General features: G+C 27.4%; 1 long non-coding RNA gene across 1 annotated transcript; it reads right to left on the bottom strand.

Moving 5' to 3' along the window:
• Positions 1–12: 12 nt before the first annotated feature.
• LOC142233819 (uncharacterized) lies at positions 13–22,614 on the bottom strand. The gene is made up of 2 exons (XR_012721497.1): positions 21,886–22,614; positions 13–121 (listed from the first exon to the last, which is right to left on the bottom strand). It is a non-coding gene; the product is annotated as an uncharacterized LOC142233819 (long non-coding RNA).
• Between the last annotated feature and the right edge of the window lie 1,355 nt (positions 22,615–23,969).

Here is a 23,969-nt window from a genome sequence, read left to right as displayed (position 1 = left end):
ATAAAATTTGACCTCATGAATTAAGCTTAAACTGTTTATTATTTTAATTTTTTATTCTTCGGTTCACTTTTCTTTTTATTTTATAAATTTGTTAGGTAATTTAAAACCCGGCAATGAGATCCTGCAAAGAGAAGAAAAACAACAGGCATTAGTTATCATTTATGAAGAATTTATTGTGTCCTAAAATAACATTTTGCTCGTGAAAACTTTTTGAGGTGATCATATCCCTTCTCTGGGTATATCCTCAGAAAAACAAAGGATAATAGTGATGACTTAGGCTGATGGTGCATTGCTTCTATTTAAGGGGAAATTCACAGATAAAATTATAAATATTCTATAAAGAGACCACTGCACAATTTGTATATGGGCGGGGGAGTATGATCTAGGGGTAAATCTGTCAAAGTCAAAAAAATTAATGCTTTTGTTATTTTCATTCTGTTGACGTCTTTCAAGCTCATTATAGTTTTTTTTTAAACTTCTCATTCCTTCACAATTAAAGGGAATTTTAAAATAAGTATAAGCGAACAAAGTACAATTTTCTGTGATTAAAAAAAAAATAGCAAACCTACAGAGCTTAGTTTTACAGTCACTACAACATTTACAAGAAGACGAAATGACAATGTGGTATAACTTCTTCTTTTATTTCTCCCGGATAAAATTCCAAGAATTTGCCAATTCATGATAAACAAAAAACAACGAAAACAAAAAGTTGAACAACTTTGCAGTACGCTAAGATTTTTTTCTCTTTCATGTAATTTTTGCTACATTGTTTATTTAGTAACGGATACATAGTCTCAATGAGTTTTTTGGCAAAGTCATCATTATTATTTGTCTACGAAAATAAATCATTAATTTCAGCTTATAAATGGAGAAAGAAGGCCAGCAGCAAAGTGACCACTGAGCACAGAGGAACACAAAAGAGATTATTTTAAGTTTGGCTTTGATAATTTATTAAGGCCCTAAGAAAACGAGGGCCAATTTGTTAGATTGTAAATCCGGGATGTGGGCTTCCCAAATGCTATATTTTCAATCTGATGATGTTTATGATGAAGTTTTTAAATCTTAATGATTCAATATTAATAACAAAAAATGAAAAATAATAGCATTAATAAAAATAATTACTATTTACCAGCAGCGACATCACCCATCTTTAGTCGATGGGTTCCCTATACGCATCGAACACTTGTGGTGGGTCCAATGTTTATTCAACTACTTAGGCTGATTTTTTTCTTATTTCATAATACTTCGCAATTACTTTACGATGAAGTGATTATAAATACTCTGTTTGTTTGAAGTGCTCAACAAATGAATAGGAGGAAGCCCCTATGCATTTTCCCTTTCCCCCCGTGTGATTTTTATGAGATTTTATTTCTATGTTTGTTTTAGATTTCAACCCCTTATGCTTTTGGGCATACATATACCAAATATTCTGGCAATTACTTTTCATATTTCTTATAAATGGAAAAAATGTATCAATCGTTTGAGATTTTGTTTACATTTTCATCGATACTCTCATATTCAATTGAATTCAATTTTGATTTCCGAATATAACCACTAGGGAGGGAAAGGAAAAAATAAACGAGGATTTCAGGGGCCTTTTTGGTGAATATCACCACGACCCTGACTATATATACTTTATGGCGTCTGAGACCACGGTTGCCACTCGAGCCAAAAATAAAGCAACATTTTATTTCTATAGAAAATTTTGTAAAAATTGTATTTCTACAGAAAAATTTTTGCAAAATTTTATTTCTATAGAAAATTTTGTCAACATTTTATTTCTATAGAAAATTTTGTCAAAATTTTATTTCTATAGAAAATTTTGTCACAATTTTATTTCTATCGAAAATTTTGTCACAATTTTATTTCTATAAAAAATTTTGTGACAATTTTATTTCTATAAAAAATTTTGTGACAATTTTGTTTCTATTGAATATTTTGTGAAAATTTTACTCCTATAGAAAATTTTGACAAAGTATTATTTCTATAGAAAATTTTGTCAACATTTTGTTCTATACAAATGTTTGTCAAAATTTTATTTCTATAGAAAATTTTATTTCTACAGACAAATATGTAAAACTTTCAATTCTATAGACAATTTTTTCAAAATTTTATTTCTACAGAAAAATATGTAAAACTTTCAGTTCTATAGAAAATTTTCTCAAAATATTATTTCTATAGAAAATTTTCTCAAAATTTTATTTCTATAGAAAAATTTCATTTCTACAGAATAATATGTAAAATTTTAATGTTTATAGAAAATTTTGTCAAAATTTTATTTCTATAAAAAATTTTGTGACAATTTTGCTTCTATTGAACATTTTGTGAAAATTTTATTTCTATAGAAAATTTTGTCAAAATAATATTTCTATATAAAATTTTGTCAAAATTTTATTTCTATAAAAAATTTTGTGAAAATTTTATGAAAATTTTTCTTCTATATTGTCAAACTTTTATTTTGTCAAAATAATATTTCTATATAAAATTTTGTCAAAATTTTATTTCTATAAAAAATTTTGTGAAAATTTTATGAAAATTTTTCTTCTATATTATCAAAATTTTATTTCTATACAAATTTTTGTCAAAATTTTATTTATATAGAAAATTTTGTTTCTGTAGAAAATATTGTCAAAATTTTATTTCTATAGCAAATTTTCTCAAAATTTCATTTCTATTGAAATTTTTCTTAAAATTTTATTTCTATAGAAAATATTATCAATATTTCATTTTTATAGAAAATGTTCTATAAAATTTTTTTCTATAGAAAATTTTCTCAAAATTTCATTTCAATAGAAAATTTTCTCAAAATTTCATCTCTGTAGAAAATTTTCTCAAAATTTTATTTCTATAGAAAATATTGTCAAATATTTCTATAGAAAATTTTCTCAAAATTTTATTTTTATAAAAAATTTTCTCAAAATTTTATTTCTATAGAAAATGTTGTTAAAATTGTTTTTCTATAGAAAATTTTGTCAAAACTGCATTTCTGTAGAAATTTTTATCAAAATTTTATTTGTTTAGAAAATTTTTTCAAAATTTTTGTCACATTTTTTTTTTGTAGAAAATTTTGTCCAAATTTCATTTCTATAGGAAGGTTTGTCAAATTTTTATTTCTATAGAAAATTTTGTTAAAATTTTATTTCTATAGAAAATTTTGTCAAGGTTTTATTTCAATAGAAAATTTTCTCAATATTTCAGTTCTATAGAAAATTTTGTAAAAATTTTATTTCTATAGAAAATTTTGTCTAAATTTTATTTCTATAAAAAATTTTGTGACAGTTTTGCTTCTATTGAACATTTTGTGAAAATTGTACTTCTATAGAAAATTTTGTCAAAATATTATTTCTGTATAAAATTTTGTCAGAATTTTATTTCTATAAAAAATTTAGTAACAATTTTGCTTCTATTGAACATTTTGTGAAAATTTTATGAAAATTTTTATCCTAAAAAAAATTTTATTTCTATAGAAAATTTTGTCAAAATTTTATTTCTATAGAAAATTTTGTCAAAATTTTATTTCTATAAAAATTTTTGTCAAAATTTTATTTATATAGAAAATTTTTGTCAAAATTTTATTTATATAGAAAATTTTATTTCTGTAGAAAATTTTGTCAAAATTTTATTTCTATAACAAATTTTCTCAAAGTTTCATTTCTATTGAAATTTTTCTTAAAATTTTATTCCTGTAGAAAATATTGTCAATATTTCATTTTTATAGAAAATGTTCTCAAAAATTTATTTCTATAATATTTTGTGAAAATTTCATTTTTATAGAAAATTTTCTCAAAATTTCAATTCTATAGAAAAATTTTCTATAGAAAATATTGTCAAAATTATTTCTATAGAAAATTTTCTCAAAATTTTATTTCTATAAAAATTTTTCTCAAAATTTTATTTCTATAGAAAATATTGTCAAAATTGTTTTTCTATAGAAAATTTTGTCAAAACTGCATTTCTGTAAAATTTTTTATCAAAATTTTATTTGTTTAGAACATTTTGTCAAATTTTTATTTCTATAGAAAATTTTGTTAAAATTTTAGTTCTATAGAAAATTTTGTCAAAGTTTTGTTTCTATAGAAAATTTTCTCAATATTTCAATTCTATAGAAAATGTTGTCAAAATTTTATTTCTATAGAAAATGTTGTCAAAATTATATTTGTGTAGAAAATTTTCTTAAAATTTTATTTCTATTGAAAATTTTCTCACAATTTCATTTCTGTACAACATTTTCTCAACATTTCATTTCTATAGAAAATTTTGTCAATATTTTATTTCTATAGAAAATTTTGTCAAAATTTAAATTCTATTAAGAATTTGTTAAGTACTTCTTAGTTGGAGAGGAATATTTTGCAAAATCTACCAAAAACAAGAATTATACCAATCTACCAAACAGTAAACAAATTTCGGTAGAATTCTACAAGTTCGTGTATAAGACCAATATTTCGATGTGTTACATGGTGGATGGTGTAAAAATCTTATTGGTTAACACAGAAATAACTCTGTTTAAGTCTGTTTAATCTAATTAACTGAGCTCAACTAATAACATGATTTGTGCCAGATCTAACTAAATTCGAAATTTATGTTCACACATATTAAAAATATCCGTAATTAGGATTAGATGAAGATCCATGATGTTCTATATATAAGATTGTTAAAAGAAATTTAAAATTTTACTGGCAGAAAACATTGAAAATTTCTAACCTTCACCCTTTTTCAATACAAAGGCCATAGAATTTCCATTTCTGTTCCCATATACCCATCTATCTCCATCATATGGTCTTCATTCATTCAACACTTAAGTAAATTTGATTAAATTATCTTTTGATTGCAGGGAATTTGAGTGTATAACACTTAGCAGCGTCAAAGGCATCTTCCTCTTTTCCACCATGTGCCTGGCCACAATCTAAATTCCGTTTTATGTTGGGACAAGTGTCACAGTTTGTGGAAGATTCTTTTTTCTCAAATAATGAAAAATTTTCAAATGTCATTTTTAACATTTCCTCTGCCATTACCAAAATGAAAAACAAAAAAAAAATGTCATCCAATTGCTATACCCTCCTCTTCCCACTATTTCTCGCTCCTTCAATAGCCTACCCTAAAATTGATCTGTGTCAATTTGTAATTTCTACAAACTCATTATTGGAAAATTGAATTGAATATGAAATAATGTTGGCTGGCTCTCTTTGTTCCTATCACGGAAGGAAGCTCAGCAAAAAATGAATGAATGAACGAATGAACACTTCGGCATACCAGAGAAAGCACTTGCCTCTAATTACTTCCACAAACATTTCCCAGTCATAACCAAACTGACTCAATTAACAACTGCCTTCCAATTTTCGTTACAAATTCGATTTATGCGCATCGTTTTTTTATTCTCATTTTAGTCGTCAACTTTATTGATTTTATGGTTATCGCTTCATTAAACAAAACTTATGTTGAAGAAATATGGGGGGCAAAATCGACGCTAATGTAAAGCAAAAACACAAAAAAATTGTAAATTTCTTGACTAGTCGTAGAGTACGATTTGCGAAATAATGAAGAAAGTTAAGTGAGTGAAGTGTGGTAGGGAAAAGGCTTAAACCCAATGGAACAAACTATTTCAAACTTTTTAGCAACGTATAGTATGGCTTAACATTTTTAAAGATATTGACTTAATATTGAATTTATAGGAAATTTATTTATTTTTTTGTATAAAGAAATTTGATAAAACTTTATTTCTATTCTATTTCCTATCCTATTGACAGTTTCGTCACAACATTTTTATTTCTTAAGAAAATATTTATCAAAATTTTGTTTCTATAGAAAATTTTGTCAACATTTTATTTCTGTAGGAAATTTTGTCAAAATTTTATTTCTATAGAAATTCTTTCAAAATTTTATTTGTAAGAAAAATTTGGTCAAAATTGTATTTATTTAGAAAATTTTGTCAAAATTTTATTTTTATGCAAAATTTTGTCAAAATGTTATTTCTTTAGAAATTTTTTTCAAAATTTTATTTCTATAGAAAATTTTATCAAAATTTTATTTCCAAATTTTTTTTTATAGAAAGTTTTGTCAAAGTTTTATTTCTATAGAAAATTTTGTTAAAATTTTGTTTCTATAGAAAATTTTGTCAAAATTTTATTTCTATAGAAAATTTTCTCAAAATTTTCTTTCTATAGAAAATTTTGTCAAATTTTTCTTTCTATAGAAAATTTTCTCAAAATTTTTTTTGTATAGAAAATGTTGTCAAAATTTTCTTTCTATAGAATTTTTTTCTTTCAAAACTTTATTTCTGTAGAAAAAAATTATCAAAATTGTAATTCTATCCCAGCAAAAAATACTTCAGCAGTAACCCAGCAAAAAATGGGGTACTAAAGGGTGATACGGTCAAAATTTGGTCAATATAAACTTGACGTATTTCTTTCAATTTTGCATTTAAAAAACCTGAACACCCCTCATTTTGAAGGTGTGTGTGTAGAATGTTGCTCCTCTTTTGATTTTGGAATTCACTCTTCAGTTGTCAAAATGCCGTCCAAGCAAGAAGAGCAGCGTATCAAAATTTTGCTCGCGCATCGCGAAAATCCGAGCTACTCGCACGCAAAACTGGCAAAATCACTAAAAGTTGCCAAATCAACCGTTACAAATGTAATTAAAGTGTTTGGGGAACGTTTGTCGACAGCCAGGAAGTCTGGATCGGGGGGAAATCGAAAACCGGAAGCCGCTAAGACGACAAAGAGAGTTGCCGGTAGTTTCAAGCGAAACCCTAACCTCTCTCTCCGAGATGCCGCAAATAAGCTGGGTGTATCGTCTACAACCGTGCATCGAGCCAAAAAACGAGCCGGACTATCGATTTACAAGAAGGTAGTGACTCCAAATCGCGATGATAAACAAAATACGACGGCCAAAGCGCGATCCCGGAGGCTGTACATTACGATGCTGACGAAGTTTGACTGCGTGGTAATGGACGATGAAACCTACGTCAAAGCCGACTACAAGCAGCTTCCGGGACAGGAGTTTTATACGGCAAAAGGAAGGGGAAAGGTAGCAGATATTTTCAAGCACATAAAACTGTCAAAGTTCGCAAAGAAATATCTGGTTTGGTAAGCCATCTGTACCTGTGGCTTGAAAAGCAGCATTTTCATAGCTTCCGGGACTGTCAACCAAGAAATTTACGTGAAAGAGTGTTGGAATAAACGTCTGCTGCCTTTCCTGAAGAAACACGGTTGTTCCGTACTGTTTTGGCCGGATTTGGCATCTTGCCATTACGGTAAAAAGGCCATGGAGTGGTATGCCGCCAACAACGTGCAGGTGGTTCCCAAGGACAAGAACCCTCCCAACACGCCAGAGCTCCGCCCAATTGAGAAATACTGGGCTATTGTCAAGCGGAACCTAAAGAAGACCAAAAAACTGCTAAGGACGAGCAGCAGTTCAAGGCAAACTGGCTTTCTGCGGCGAAGAAGGTGGTCAAGGTGGCTGTACAAAATCTGATGGCAGGTGTCAAGCGTGAGGGCCGGCAATTCGGATTTGGAAAAGCGAAAACCTAACTGAATATTTTTCCTGAATTTTATACTAATTGAACTTGAGAAAGAAATTTAATTTGATTTTTTAAATAAACGATTTCACCGATTTACACGCGTTTTCCCTTGACCAAATTTTGACCGTATCACCCTTTATTTCAGCAGGTTTGTTAGGGAGAGAGGCAGTACCAACTGCTTACAAAAGAACCGAATCAGCGCTGATTTTTGTGGGCGATGTCCCGATTTAGAGCAGCTTCTACATAGCGCTGATATAATTGCTCATTTTAATAGAAATATTGCTCAGAGGTGATATAAAATCGCGAATATAGCGTTGTTGGCGTGAAGGAAAACAGCACTACCTTCCATGCATCTATACGGCATGAATTGGTTGCAATAACGTAAACGAATGATCATAAACTAGTTTGATTACTCGTTTACGTTATTGCCGCCGATTCATGCAGTGTGGATGCACTGGCTACTTTATTGTATACGAAACAGCGCAACTATACTCTTACTGCTGAAGTATTTTTTGCTGCGAAGAGTTTAGTTGCGCTTTTTTGGAATACAATAAAGTAGGCAGTGCATCTATACTGCATGAATCGGTGGCAATAACGTAAACGAGTAATCAAACTAGTTTATGATCATTCGTTTACGTTATTGCAACCAATTATATTTCTATAGAAAATTTTGTCAAAATTTTATTTCTATAAAAATTTTTGTCAAAATTTTATTTCTATAGAAAATTGTGTTAACATTTTATTTCTATAGAAAACTTTGTCAAAATTTACTTCTCTATAGAAAATTATGTCAAAATTTTATTTCTATAGAAAAATTTGCCAAAATTTTATTTCTATAGAAAATTTTGTCAAAATTTTTTTTCTAAAAAAAAAAAAAAATTGTCAAAATTTAATTTTCTATAGAAAATGTTGTCAAAATTTTATTTCTGTAGAAAATTTATTTCTCTAGAAAATTTTGTCAAAATTTTATTTCTGTAGAAAATTTATTTCTCTAGAAAATTTTGTCAAAATTTTATTTCTATAAAAATTTTTGTCATATTTTATATCTATAGAAAATTTTCTCAAAATTTTATTTCTATAGAAAATTTTCTCAAAATTTTATTTCTGTAGAAAATTTTCTCAAAATTTTATTTCTATTAAAATTTTTGTCAAATTTTTATTTCTATAGAAAATTTTCTCAAAGTTTTATTTATATAGAAAATTTTCTCAAAATTTGTCATAATTTTATTTCTATAGAAAATTTTTTCAAAATTTTATTTCTATAGAAAATTTTGTAAAAATTTTATTTCTATAGAAAGTTTTCCCTATACGCTTCCGGATTTCAGAACCCACATTCATCTAATTAACATAGAGTATAGTACATCACAAAGCCACCACTTTAAAAAAATTCTCATTTTTTTTAACACTGACAAATATAAAATTTCATTCTCCCTCTCCTCTCTCCCTATATTTAAAGTATTAACAACAAAAATTGTTTCTATAAAATTCTGTATTTTCGCGTCTCCTTATTATTTTCTTGGACAAGGTCATGGGAATTTATGAACTCTAGTATTTGTCTTGTCATGGTAATTGACACTTTTGTGTGGTGACTTCTTGCATGAATGCCCACAATGAGGACACACGCATCGCTCTATTTTTTAATTAAATTTTTTTTTATGAAGAAATAAAGCAGCGATTGTTTGTTTTTATTCTAGTTTTATGGCAGAAAATATTTCATAATATGATTAAGCAAAAGTTTGGAAACTTTAGAGGGTAGTGTGCGTGTGTGGTCAGTCAAATTGACGCCTAAACTAGGAAATAACCATAACTTTGCAGACATGACCTTTAAAAGCCAATGCTCTCTCTCTTCAAAGGCTTGTAACCTGATCTATTTTTAAGACATGATGGTAGGTGACAAGGTAATCATGTAAAATTAAATAATTCTTTGTCATAGGTCAAAGTACACAAGTAGGAAAGAGCAATTAGGTGAGGCAATAACAAACTGAGACTAATTTACAATTTGAGATTGGCAAAATAATTCATCCATATCCAATTTCCAAAGGCTTATCCAATTCCTTAAATCGGTCAATACCGCCTCCACTCAAATGATAATTTTTCACACAGTAAGATGATGCGGTTTGTTAACTTCATATTTGTCAGCTCACTCATTCTCAACGTTCTTTTCTCTATACTTTTTTGTTTTTTTGTTTTCTTCTTAAAATGTCAATTAAAATGATTAATGGCAATTTTGGAGATTATTTTATATGGATGTTGTTAAGGTAATAGTAAAAGGTGAATTAATCAATTTGTGATAATTCTTGGAATGTTCTGTTCTTGATTTTGAACGGAAATTTGATTTGCTATAAAATTATATAAGAACGTTCTAAAGGGTTAATGACTTTCAAATTAAAACTTCAAATATTGTGGGTGTTTAACATTAACTTGAAAATTTAACCGCATACAAAAATGTTGTTTTCAATTTAATGATTAATGAAAAGTCACTAAATTAAAATTAATTAAATTAGTTCATATATAAAACGAAACTCGTTGAGATGGAGAAAATTTCTTAAAAAATTTTAAAACTAAACTCGAACCAAATATTTTTTGCAACTCATTTTATTCAGTGAAGGTGACACAATTCTCTACAGAAATAAAATTTTGACAAAATTTTCTATTGAAAAAATTGATAAAATTTTCTATAGAAATAAAATTTTGAGAAAATTTTCTATAGAAATAAAATATTGAGAAAATTTTCTATAGAAATAAAATTTTGAGAAATTTTTCTAGAGAAATAAAATGTTGACAAAATTTTCTAGAGAAATAAAATTTTGACAAAATTTTTCTATTGAAATAAAACTTTCACAAAAATTTCTATAGAAATAAACTTCGGACAAAATTTTTTTCTATAAAAAAATGACAAATTTTTGTTATAGAAATAAACTTTTGACAAAACTTTCTGATAAAAAATTTTTGATAGAATTTTCCATAGAAATAAAATTTTGATAAAACTTTCCATCCCAGCAACAAATGGAGCACTATTTCAACAGGATTGTAAGGGAGAGAGGCAGTACCAACTGCTTACAAAACAACCGAATCAGCGCTGTTTTTTGTGGGCGATGTCCCGATTTAGTGCAGCTTCTACATAGTGCTGATCTAATTGCTCATTTTAATAGAAATATTGCTCAGAAGTGATATATAATCTTGCGTATATTATTGCTGGCGTCAAGGAAAACAGCACTACCTTTCATGCATCTATACTGCATAAATTGGTTGCAATATCGTAAACAAATGATCATAAACTAGTTTGATTACTCGTTTACGTTATTGCCATCGATTGATGCAGTATGGATGCAGGCAGTGCATACCAAAAAGCGCAACTAAACTCTTACTGCTGAAGTATTGCTAGGATAGAATTACAATTTGATAAAATTTTTCTACAGAAATAAAGTTTTGAAAAAAAAAAATTCTATAGAAATAAAATTTCGAAAAATTTTTCTATAGAAATAAAATTTTGACAAAAATTTTTATACAAATAAAATTTTGAGAAAATTTTCTAAAGAAATAAAATTTTGACAAAATTCTATAGAAATAAAATTTTGACAAAATTTTGTGATTAAATGATTAAATAAAATGTATTGAAATAAAATGTTGATAGAAATAAAATTTTGATAAAAATTTCAATAATTTAATTTATTTAAAAATGTTTCGTATTATTTCATACTAACAATACAAGTTTACCTGGATCCAAATTTTGACAAAATTTTTTATAGAAATAAAATTTTGACAAAATTCTCTGTAGAAATAAAATTTTAACAACATCTTTTATAGAAAGAAAATTTTGACAAAATGTATAGGACAACAATTTTGAGAAAATTTTCTATAGAAATAAAATTTTACGAAAATTTTCTATAGAAAAAATATTTTGACAAAATTGTCTATAGAAATAAAATTTTGACACAACTTTCTATAGAAATAAAATTTTGACAAAATTTTATATTGAAATAAAATGTTGATAGAAATAAAATTTTGATAAAAAATTTCAATAATTTAATTTCTTTAAAAATGTTTCGTATTATTTCATACTAACAATACAATTTTACCTGGATCCAAATTTTGACAAAATTTTCTATAGAAATAAAATTTTTACAAAATTCTCTGTAGAAATAAAATTTTCTATAGAAATAAAATTTTGACAAAATGTATAGGACAACAATTTTGAGAAAATTTTCTATAGAAATAAAATTTTGACACAACTTTCTATAGAAATAAAATTTTGGTAAAAAAATTCAATGACTCATTAATAACAAGTAAGGAAAGTCTAAAGTCGGGCGGGGCCGACTATATTATACCCTGCACCACTTTGTAGATCTAAATTTTCGTTACCATATCACATCCGTGTTGGGGGCTATATAAAAGGTTTGTCCCAAATACATACATTTAAATATCACTCGATCTGGAAGAATTTGATAGACTTCTACAAAATCTATAGACTCAAAATTTAAGTCGACTAATGCACTAGGCTGGAACACAATGTTAGTAAAAAAATATGGGAAACGTTTAAATCTGAAGCAATTTTAAGGAAACTTCAAAAAAGTTTATCTATGATTTATCGCTCGATATATATATATTAGAAGTTTAGGAAAATTAGAGTAATTTTTACAGCTTTTCGACTAAGCAGTGGCGATTTTACAAGGAAAATGTTGGTATTTTGACCATTTTTGTCGAAATCAGAAAAACATATATATGGGGGCTATATCTAAATCTGAACCGATTTCAACCAAATTTAGCACGCATACCAACAATGCTAGTTCTACTCCCTGTGCAAAATTTCAACGAAATCGGAGTTAAAAATTGGCCTCTGTGGTCATATGAGTGTAAATCGGGCGAAAGCTATATATGGGAGATATATCTAAATCTGAACCGATTTCAACCAAATTTGGCATGCATAGCTACAATGCTAATTCTACTCCCTGTGCAAAATTTCAACCAAATTGGGGTAAAACTCTGGCTTCTGGGGCCATATAAGTCCATATCGGGCGAAATATATATATGGGAGCTATATCTAAATCTGAACCGATTTCAACCAAATTTGGCATGCATAGCTACAATGCTAATTCTACTCCCTGTGCAAAATTTCAACCAAATTGGGGTAAAACTCTGGCTTCTGGGGCCATATAAGTCCATATCGGGCGAAATATATATGGGAGCTATATCTAAATCTGAACCGATTTATTCCAAAATCAATAGGGATCTATTCTGAACCAAAACACATGCTTGTGCCAAATTTGAAGTCGATTGGACTAAAACTGCGACCTAGACTTTGATTACAAAAATGTGTTCACGGACAGACGGGCATGGCTATATCGACTCAATAGCCCACCCGGAGCATTTTTGCCAAAGACACCATGTGTCTATCTCGTCTCCTTCTGGGTGTTGCAAACATATGCACTAACTTATAATACCCTGTTCCACACTGTGGAACAGGGTATAAAAAGTTCCTTAATCTAAAATTGCCCATTAAGGTCGAATAATTGTTGTAAAATTAAAGATATCATGCATTGGGACGTTAATTGCCTGTTTCGGTATCAGGCTAACATGAAAAATAATTTAATTTCTTTAAAAATGTTTCGTATTATTTCATACTAACAATACAAGTTTAACTGGATCCAAAGATTTTGACCTTCCCTTAAGAATTTTGGTATTGATTCCAATTTTTAAATTACCTCCAATATTACCTATGTGGTAATGAGAGTTTTTTCTTCTGGTTTGTTTGTTTTTTGAATACCATGCTGTTCCACAATCAATAATTATGAAAATATTGGGCAAAAATTCCAAGACCTCATAAATGTAATATGACATTAAGGGCAATTTGATATAAACAAGGCCAAAAGAATTATAAGATATGAATCAGTAACAATATTGCGACTTCCCTTTTTGGTGATTCAAAAATAACAACAACAAAATACAGATAATGGTTTCTAGCACACTTTTCAAAATTAAACAAATGTTCACACAAAGGTTTCACTTACCCCCTCCGCCCCCTTCCCAATCATCTAACAGCATTTATCACACCTCCCATTATTATTGATAGCGGGGAGCGGGGAAACTAAACAAACCTATTACTATCGAAAAACAAAAATCAAAAAAGAAAAACTTTAACAATAACTACCACCACTAGCTTACAATGTTATCAGTGTCCACAATAACCACCAAGGAGAAAACACACAAAACCAGAATAATGGCAAAAAAATCTTAATGAAGAGTTAAGTACAACGTAAATTGTTAACAAACGAAAATGAATAGTCCATAATTGTTGTTATGTGCCTCAGATAACACCCGAAAAAAGTCAAACTTGCGTAAGAACTACAATCGCCATAGAACCATCGTGACGATATCTCCTCAAGCCGAAACGAAAAATTGCTTACTCGATGGTAAGGTAGGGCGAGAGAAGACAATAATAGGTGTCTGTCTATCAGATTGTAACGGATGGTACATTGGAAAAATAATTATGGTGTATAGCTATGTTTGAGTAGATTTTAATTTGTAGAGCCACCGGTTGACAAAACAGCCGATCTTATATGCGATTTATCTGTGTATCAACCATAAATCGTAGATTTACAGCCAATGTGCAAGTTTTTGGATTTTATAGGGCTCTGCTACCTACATAACATTGTCTGATATGAGATTTATTTGCCAAAACTATTGTTATCTACCAATACGTTTCACAATTTTTCTCCATAAAATGTGCCTGTGGGACTTTTTTTTCCCAGAAAAAGTGTCTGTTAGACCTCTTGTATGAAAAAAGTGTCTGCTAGATTTCATTTTCAAAAAAAGTGTCCGTGACACCTTTTTCCCGAAAAAATCCATGTAAGATTTTTTCCCGAAAAAATGCATTAATTAACAGTTTTTATTTACACTTCATCTTATAATTCAATATCCATGAAGCTTTACAAAAATTCTAATATTTTTCAATTGGTTTTCTTATTTCTAGTTTTGAATCGGCAATAAGTTTTTCGAAATATATATTAACGAGCGAACTGGACAACAGCATTGTGCCCGTGCTATTTTGGCCTTTACAGAAGTAGGTGTTACCATTGTAACACCCGATTTCATATACACCTTCAAGCAATAGATGCAATATGGCATGAAGAGAATTTGTACATGCTTTACATACTGAATATATTTAATAACAATCATAAAGTTATTGAAGAGGCGGTGAAGAGCATCATTATTCGCCAGTTTATTGTCCGTCTAGTTAGATCATTCGGATTTATACCATGGTTAACGATACCGAACCAGGATTTGTAACAGGTAAGTTTTTGATTGTTTTTTATTTTATTTTATTTTATTAAAATCTTAACTATAAGCAGTAATTATAATAAATGTATAAAACAAAAAGCACTACCAGTTAAGGCTATCAGCTTAAGATTTTGATAATTTTAGCCATTACTCCGCAGGCCAAATAGAAGGAACTGTCGTCTCTGGACATATTACAGTTTATTAACCCTCGGACAGACACATGAGTCTGGCCAGACTTTTTTCGATTCTAATTGTAATTAAAATACATTTATAATATAGCTAGAGCCTTGAAACTTCAAGTACCCTCCTAAAATTTTATTACCTATCGATGTGTGAAAAAATCAGGACGGAAAATACGACAGTAATAATGTAATAATATCAACAAAATAGCATATTTTCCATATAAATACATTAAAATACATAGTGGGTCTGGCCAGGCCTCATGTGTTACGAATGTGGCTATCGAAACATGTGTATGACGGAGGGTTAAATATTATAGAATGGATCTCATACAGCAGAAGCCTATTCTTCGAATAAGAGAGATATATAAGTTTCCTATAATAAACTTTAATCGAAAATTCCTTAGACCACACTTTCATAAAACCAAGAGAAGGACTTCAAATTTAATCTTGCATCTAAAAGTATATCTTAATCAAAAGATTACTCGACACACATAGTTTTAGGGCGACTCATAAAAAATCCAATTTTTTCTCTCTGCATTAGCGACCAAATTGTCATATAGGTATAAAAGAGAACAAAAAAATATCAAAACAATTTGACAAAACAAAATTCTTATCAATATCGAAAACTTGTCTACTACTTTGCGGAACAGCGAATGGAAGTGAATGTCAGTCAAATGAAACCAAATACGTTGAAAATGTTAGAGCCTAATACATTTTTGTTATTGGAGCCAAGAATAAACTTTTAATGGTAAATTTGGTAAAACTCCCTATTAAAAAGGTGCGGAAAAAAATTTTCCCTTACTGCTTCAACAAATGTCCTCCACACATGATATGCAAAGTTCTAAATTGAACAGCTTTAAACATACGAAGTTCTTAACATAAAATCAAAATAAAATAGAACAGAAAATACCATGGATTTGGCAAGCATAAAAGAATGCTTTTCCCATTTCGAAAATGACCAAATACTGCCGGAAATCAGTTCAATGTTCACCCAATATGGCTACCTGACCACAAGAACGTACCGGGGAAGCATATCAGTTAGCATTGTGGTGGAATCTTTCTAGCTAAGTGTAAACTTATATTCCATAAGAAGGCTATTAGGATGTTGCATGAGGTAGGGATGAACAGCTATGGTTGCAAAGATACCAAGAAAATCTGGTACATAAGATTCACTAATATTCTCCAGTTAAATTGAAATTAAATTGGGCAGGCAGCAGAGATAGGTGAAAAATAAAGCATTTCAAGAGATCGCTGTGCTCATACCCTACCCGAAATTTTGGACTTTAGAAAGCGTAAGGAGTTCATACGTTTGGTCATTCCGGTGCAAAACTTGTGGGCCATTTGAGAACAATTCAAATCAATTCGTGAACTGTTTCATGTCAGTCGACATGATGACATGGATAAACTTAATTTTATCAGACACAAAAACAGTTTCTTGCAAGTATTTTAAAAGATTGTACCATCAGCAGAAGAGTTAAACTTTAGCTCTGCTAAAATAGAGGTAACGTTTGGCTAGTCCGTTCATGGCTCCCAATGTGATACCAACTATTGTCTCATCTATCGAATTTTCCTGATTTGTCACTCGCTGTGCACAAATATTAGTGAGGCCGTCATGGCTGATAAGCCTCAAGAAACCGTATTGCTTCAGATGAGCGACAAATTGTCATATTGAAGAGGACAAAACTTTGTGAATTTCAGTCATATATCATTTACACCCAGAAAAGAAATATGATCACCTCAAACATGTTTCAAGAGCAAAATGTTATTTTTGGACGGGGAACATGTAACATGTATGTCGCAACCACATTATATTCTCAGAAATTATGTATCCAATTTCTGCGACCATATATATTTTTGGCGAAAAAAACAACATTTTCCCTGGACCTAATCTCATACATCTACTCTCTACTCTAAAAATTCTTAATAATTTACAAATTTGTTCAAAGGTATGAAGTCTTTGCCATTTCAGTTAACGAGTTTCAATAGGATCAAATTTTCAGAACCAGAGAAACCAGTAGGCCAGTAATCAAAATATCATTCGATACAAACCGTCATCGGAAAATTAATTTATGGGTATGAGGAACTTATAATTTGTATTTCAAGCAAATCGTCTTTTAAAAGCTCTATAATAATAATAAATCGATTGATGGTCAGAATATACGCAAGGAAGCCGTCAATGCTTAGAGGCGTATCTCTACCGAAATAATTTCACAATAGTAGAACAATTTCTTGGTCAAGCAGAGTAAAGTGTAAATTAGCGATTGTGCCCCTGCATCCATTTCTGGTTCACATGCTAAATTTGTGATACTGTGGAACGTCCCTCAATAGGGAAGATTTCAAAAAATCCCCAAATTTCTATAAATTTTCCATCAAATCCCCAACTGAAAAAAATTTCGTCACATCCAGGAAGGAAATTCCCGAAATCCACTAGCCGTGGCATAAACTAAGTTCCTTATAAAAGTTATATTTTTCAATTTTTTCTTATAGGCGTTTTTCTTTTGCGAAACATATTTTCTATACAAAAAAAAAAAAAAAAAACACCAACAGGCATTTCGCTAAATTTTCGTATATACGTCATAAATAAAACTCTTTTTATGAGTTTTATTTTTTCCTTCAGGAAATGATACTCTTTTTTGGAGTTTTATTTTTTTTCTTCAGTAAATAAAACTCTTTATAGGAGTTTTATTTTTTCCGTCTTAAATAAAACTCATTTTTGGAAGTAGGCCTTGCTATGTTCGCCAAATTTATTGTCACTAAGTATTTCATTTGATGGTTTAAGCACATCGTTTGTCTGCCACACTGCATAATCTATAATCATGAATATGGGTCGCAATTATGATAATACTTCTCGTGATTTTTACGAAAAAGTCGATAATGCAAATGTATGCCGGCTGCGTAAAAGCGTTTTTAACGGTGACCATATTAGCAATTTAAAGCGGCATTTGATCAACAAGCATAAACGAGACGGAAAAAATAAAACTCCTGAAAAGAGTTTTATTTTCCGAAGAAAAAAATAAAACTCCAAAAAAGAGTATTATTTTCTGAAGAATAAAATAAAACTCCAAAAAAGAGTATTATTTTCTGAAGGAAAAAATAAAACTCCTAAAAAGAGTTTTATTTATGAACTTTTATTTTTAAGTTGAAAAATAACCGTTAACTTTGGAGTTGGGAGCGTTTTTTTAATATCACCATAGATTCTGAAAGAGCTTTCCGAGATGAATCTATTGGTATATGACAGTATAAGTCTCAGTTGACTCTAACATGAAGAGTTTTTGAGTTTAAATTTTCGGGATAACAGTTATTTACGGTCCCTGAAAAATTTTATTTCTATAGAAAATTTTGTCAAAATGTTATTTCTATAGAAAATGTTGCCAAAATTTTATTTTTATAGAAAATATTGTAAATATTTTATTTATATCGCAAATTTTGTGAAAATTTTATTTCAATAGAAAATTTAGTGAAAATTTTATTTCTATAGAAAATTTTGTCAAAATTTTATTTCTATAGAAAATGTTGCCAAAATTTTATTTTTATAGAAAATATTGTAAATATTTTATTTATATCGCAAATTTTGTCAAAATTTTATTTTATAGAAAATTTGCTGAAAATTTTATTTCTATAGAAACTTTTGTGATAATTTTATTTCTATAGAAAATTTTGTACCAACCAACAAATTTACAAAACTTTATTTCTATAAAAAAAAAATTTGTCAAAATTTTATTTCTATAGAAAATTTTGTCAAAATTTTATTTCTATAGAAAATTTTGTCAAAATTTTATTTCTATAGAAAATTTTGTCAAACTTTTATTTCTAAAAAATGTTTGTCAAAATTTTATTTCTATAGAAAATTTTGGGAAAATTTTATTTCTATAGAAAATGTTTGCAAAATTTTATTTCTAAAAAATGTTTGTCAAAATTTTATTTCTATAGAAAATTTTGTCAAAATTTTATTTCTATAGAAAATTTTGTCAAAATTTTATTTATATAGAAAATTTTGTCAAACTTTTATTTCTAAAAAATGTTTGTCAAAATTTTATATCTATAGAAAATTTTGGGAAAATTTTATTTCTATAGAAAATGTTTGCAAAATTTTATTTCTAAAAAATGTTTGTCAAAATTTTATTTCTAAAAAAAATTTTGGGAAAATTTTTTCTATAGATTTTTTTTATTTCTAAAATTTTTTGTCAAACTTTTATTTTTATGGAAAATGTCAAAATTTTATTTCTATAGAAAATTTTGTAAAAATTCTATTTTTAGAGAAATTTTTGTCAAAATTTTATTTTTAGAGAAAATTTTGTCAAAATTTTATTTTTAGAGAAAATTTTGTCAAAATTTTATTTCTAGAGAAAATTTTGTCAAAATTTTCTATAGAAATAAAATTTTACCAAAATTTTCTATAAAAATAAAATTTTGACAAAAATTTTTTAGTAATTACTAAAAATTTGTTGTCAAAATTTTATTTTTATAGGAAATTTTTGACAAAAATTTTTTAGTAATTACTAAAAATAGAAATAAAATTTTACCAAAATTTTCTATAAAAATAAAATTTTGACAAAAATTTTTTAGTAATTACCAAAAATTTTTTGTCAAAATTTTATTTTTATAGAAAATTTTGGTAAAATTTTATTTCTATAGAAACTTTTTTCAAATTGTTATTTCTATAGACAATTTTTGCAAAATTTTATTTCTAAAAAAATTTTGGCAAAATTTTATTGCTATAGAAAAATTTGTTATTTCTATAGACAATTTTTGCAAAATTTTATTTCTAAAAAAATTTGGTCAAATTTTTATTTCTATAGAAAATTTTGTCAAAATTTTATTTCTATAGAAAAGTTTGTCAAAATTTTATTTCTATAGAAAATTTTGTCAAAATGTTATTTCTATAGAAAATGTTGCCAAAATTTTATTTTTATAGAAAATATTGTAAATATTTTATTTATATCGCAAATTTTGTGAAAATTTCATTTCTACAGCAATTTTTGTGAAAATTTTATTTCAATAGAAAATTTAGTGAAAATTTTATTTCTATAGAAAATTTTGTCAAAATTTTATTTCTATAGAAAATGTTGCCAAAATTTTATTTTTATAGAAAATATTGTAAATATTTTATTTATATCGCAAATTTTGTCAAAATTTTATTTTATAGAAAATTTGCTGAAAATTTTATTTCTATAGAAACTTTTGTGAAAATTTTATTTCTATAGAAAATTTTGTACCAACCAACAAATTTACAAAACTTTATTTCTATAAAAAAAATTTTATCAAAATTTTATTTCTATAGAAAATTTTGTCAAAATTTTATTTCTATAGAAAATTTTGTCAAAATTTTATTTCTATAGAAAATTTTGTCAAAATTTTATTTCTATAGAAAAATTTGTCAAACTTTTATTTCTAAAAAATGTTTGTCAAAATTTTATTTCTATAGAAAATTTTGGGAAAATTTTATTTCTATAGAAAATGTTTGCAAAATTTTATTTCTAAAAAATGTTTGTCAAAATTTTATTTCTATAAAAAATTTTGGGAAAATTTTTTTCTATAGATTTTTTTTATTTCTAAAATTTTTTTGTCAAACTTTTATTTTTATGGAAAATTTTGTCAAAATTTTATTTCTATAGAAAATTTCGTCAAAATTGTATTTCTATAGAATATTTTGTCAAAATTTTATTTCTATAGAATATTTTGTAAAAATTCTATTTTTAGAGAAATTTTTGTCAAAATTTTATTTTTAGAGAAAATTTTGTCAAAATTTTATTTCTATAGACAATTTTGTCAAAATTTTATTTCTATCGAAAGTTTTGTCAATTTTATTTCTATAGAAAAGTTATATTTCTATAGAAAAATTTGGCAAAATGTTATTTTTATAGAAAATTTTGAAAAAATTCTATTTGTAGAGAAATTTTGGCAAAATTTTATTTTTAGAGAAAATTTTTTCAAAATTGTATTTTTGTAGAAAATTTTGTCAATATTTTATTTCTGTAGAAATTTTGTCAACATTTTATTTTTTTAGAAAATTTTGTCAAATTCTATTTGTGGAAAAAATTTTGTCAAAATTTTATTTGTATAGAAAATTTGTCTTAGTTTGCAAAATCTACCGAAACATCAAGAATTCTACCAACCTACTAAAATATTTACCATTTTTGGCAGAATGCTGCCAACCGTGGCCTATATCTCTTACATACTGTACTACATACACACTCATATATATTTTTATTGTCGAAAATAAATAGTTCGTTGTGCTACAAATGGAATGATTAATTTATTAGAGCTATTCACGTGCCAATTTATTGCATTTTGGTTTTACAATCTAATATTTAGATTATGCCATTTTAAACACACAAATATACTTGCAAAAACCATATGGCAGCCCTGATCAATCAACCATCTGTGATTTCCTGTTAAACGTCTCCCTCTCACGCACTTTGTTGTTTTGTTATTATACGATCTGTGTTGGCCTATGCAAATGCTGTGCATTTGTTTTCTTTCGCATAGCTTCGGTCTATCTCAGCGTGTGTGTGTGTAACTGTGTCACGTGCCACCAGCAACAATAACAACACTCAAACATGCACTCCCACTGTGTGTTCTCTGTGTAAGTTTGAGTTGGTTGGGGATGGTGCAAATTAATATGGTTGTTGCTGGGTGAGGTGAAATTGGGTGGTTAATATAGCAAGCTATTGAAGTATACCAAGAAAAAGAAAAACAACAACAACAAATTCCGTGTCAAATTCCTGCCACCAAAATGAATGTAGAATTAATTCCTTGCCATCATAAAACATAAAAACACGAACATTAAATTTTATTTCTAGGGTTTAATTTGAAAGGAGGTACACATAATTAATTTCGTCATTGTTTGCTATTGGCTCAACCAAACATAAACACACAAGAAATATAAAAATTATAGTACGCACTCACATTTTTCGGTGTTGATAAAAGAAGGCACATTTACCACTAATCACAAGGCAGGTGTGGAGGTGGTGTATTGGAAGAAAATGTTTTTGTCGTTTAATTTTTTGTTTAAGGCACAAAGAATATTTAAATGTTTTTATGATTTGTTTCTTTGACACAAATAAAATTTTATTAAATTTGTTAAAATTTATTGTAATTGTTTCTTATATATTTTTTAAACGAACCATGCAACGTAACGTTATGGTGTTTTAAAAACTTTGAGTAGTATTGCAAATTTTTTTTTTATTATTCTTTAGTAAATTATTAATGCACTTTTGATTTGTTTTTGTCATAAATATATTATTTATTATTGTATTATCATCATAATTTAATATAAATTTATATTATTGAATTTCACAATTATTCTTTTTTTGCATATAATATTTCTAATTGAAAAATTGAAATTCTGTTTTATAATTTGCACGATCAAAGGTATCCAAATATTTCACTTGAGTTGAGTTCCACACACTATTGCTTTGCAAATTGATTTCACAATTTTTGTATTTTCCTTTTTATGGAAAAATTTTCTTATTGGAAATTTCCTTATTAAACAAATTTATTTTCACAATATTTTGTTGTAAATTTATTTGATATTTCCAAAACAAAAAGTTGCATTTATTTATCTCACGTGTGAGAGAGAAGAAAATTTAAGAATATTTTTCAAACGGAAAAAATATCCACACCGGTCTGCTTGGTTTCCCGTTGTACTATGTACTAATTTGCTGATATTCAAAGAAAACACTTTTGTGTGTGGCTCAAATTTGTTATTCTCTAGTGTTGTTGCTATTGCAATTCGTATCTATATAGTAGTATGTGTGTGTGTGAGAGCTCCAACCATTACTCTTCTCTTCTACTCTATACTTAATGAACTAGCAACAACATCATCATTATCTTCATCATCGCCCATTATAAAATAACAACACAAAAGAGTCTTATAGCCGAGCACACTATTATCATAATAACAAAGAATTATCATGAAGAGCATTCCGCAAAATTGACAGAGCACGAAAGCTTGGCCTGATAAAAATAAAAGAGATATGTGGTGAGCAAATGAATTAGTGTGGGAGGGAAATGGGGCTAGTAAACAAAATTAAGAAAGAGCATTTGCTGTGTGTAGCAAGAGTAGCGAGCCGCTAAACAATAACAATTAGTGCAAGAAATCCCGCCATAAACTAAATGCCATAATCATGCAGATACTTACGAAATATGCGACATTCCACCAATAAAAGAACTCTCAAAATGTTAAATATTGGGGGTCATACATCAAGGGATGAATCTCTAAATTTGAAGAAAATTTTACCAAAAATCTAACAAATTCAAAAAATCTTATTTTTACAACAAGATCAAATTTTAGTGGTTAGTATAAAAGATGTTTTTATTCAAAAAACATGGTTTATATTGACTTTATAAAACATTTTGTTAATATTTTATTTCTATTTTGTTTATTCTATTTTCTTAATATTTTATTTTTTCAACATTTTATTTCTATAGAAAATTTTATCAAAATTTTATTTCTATATAAATTTTTGTCAAAATTTTTTTTTCTATAGAAATTTTTGTCAAAATTTTAGAAATAACATTTTGCCAAAAATTTATTTCTATAGAAAATTTTGTCCAAATTTTCCAATTTAAATTTTGTCAAAATTTTATTTCTAAAGAAAATTTTTAAAAAATTTTATTTCTATAGAAAATTTTGCCAAAATTTTATTTTTATAGAAAATTTTGACAAAATTTTATTTCTATAAAAAATTTTGACAAAATTTTATTTCTATAGAAAATTTTGCCGAAATTGTATGTCTATAGAAAAATATTATTTCTATAGTAAAGTCTTGCAAATTTTATTTCTATAGAAAATTTTTGCAAAATTTTAATTCAATAGAACATTTTTTTCAACATTTTATTTCTATAGAAAATTTTGTTAAAATTTCCATAAAAAAATTGTGTTAACGTTGTATTTCTACCAAACATCAAAAATTTTACCAATCTATTAATATATCTACCATTTTTGGTAGAATTCCACCAAATGTGGCAAGCGTGGATGTAAGCCATTA

Source organism: Haematobia irritans, chromosome 4, assembly GCF_050003625.1.
Source record: "Haematobia irritans isolate KBUSLIRL chromosome 4, ASM5000362v1, whole genome shotgun sequence".
In the NCBI taxonomy this organism is placed as follows: Eukaryota; Metazoa; Arthropoda; class Insecta; order Diptera; family Muscidae; genus Haematobia; species Haematobia irritans.
This window is presented reverse-complemented; position numbering and strand designations above follow the sequence as displayed.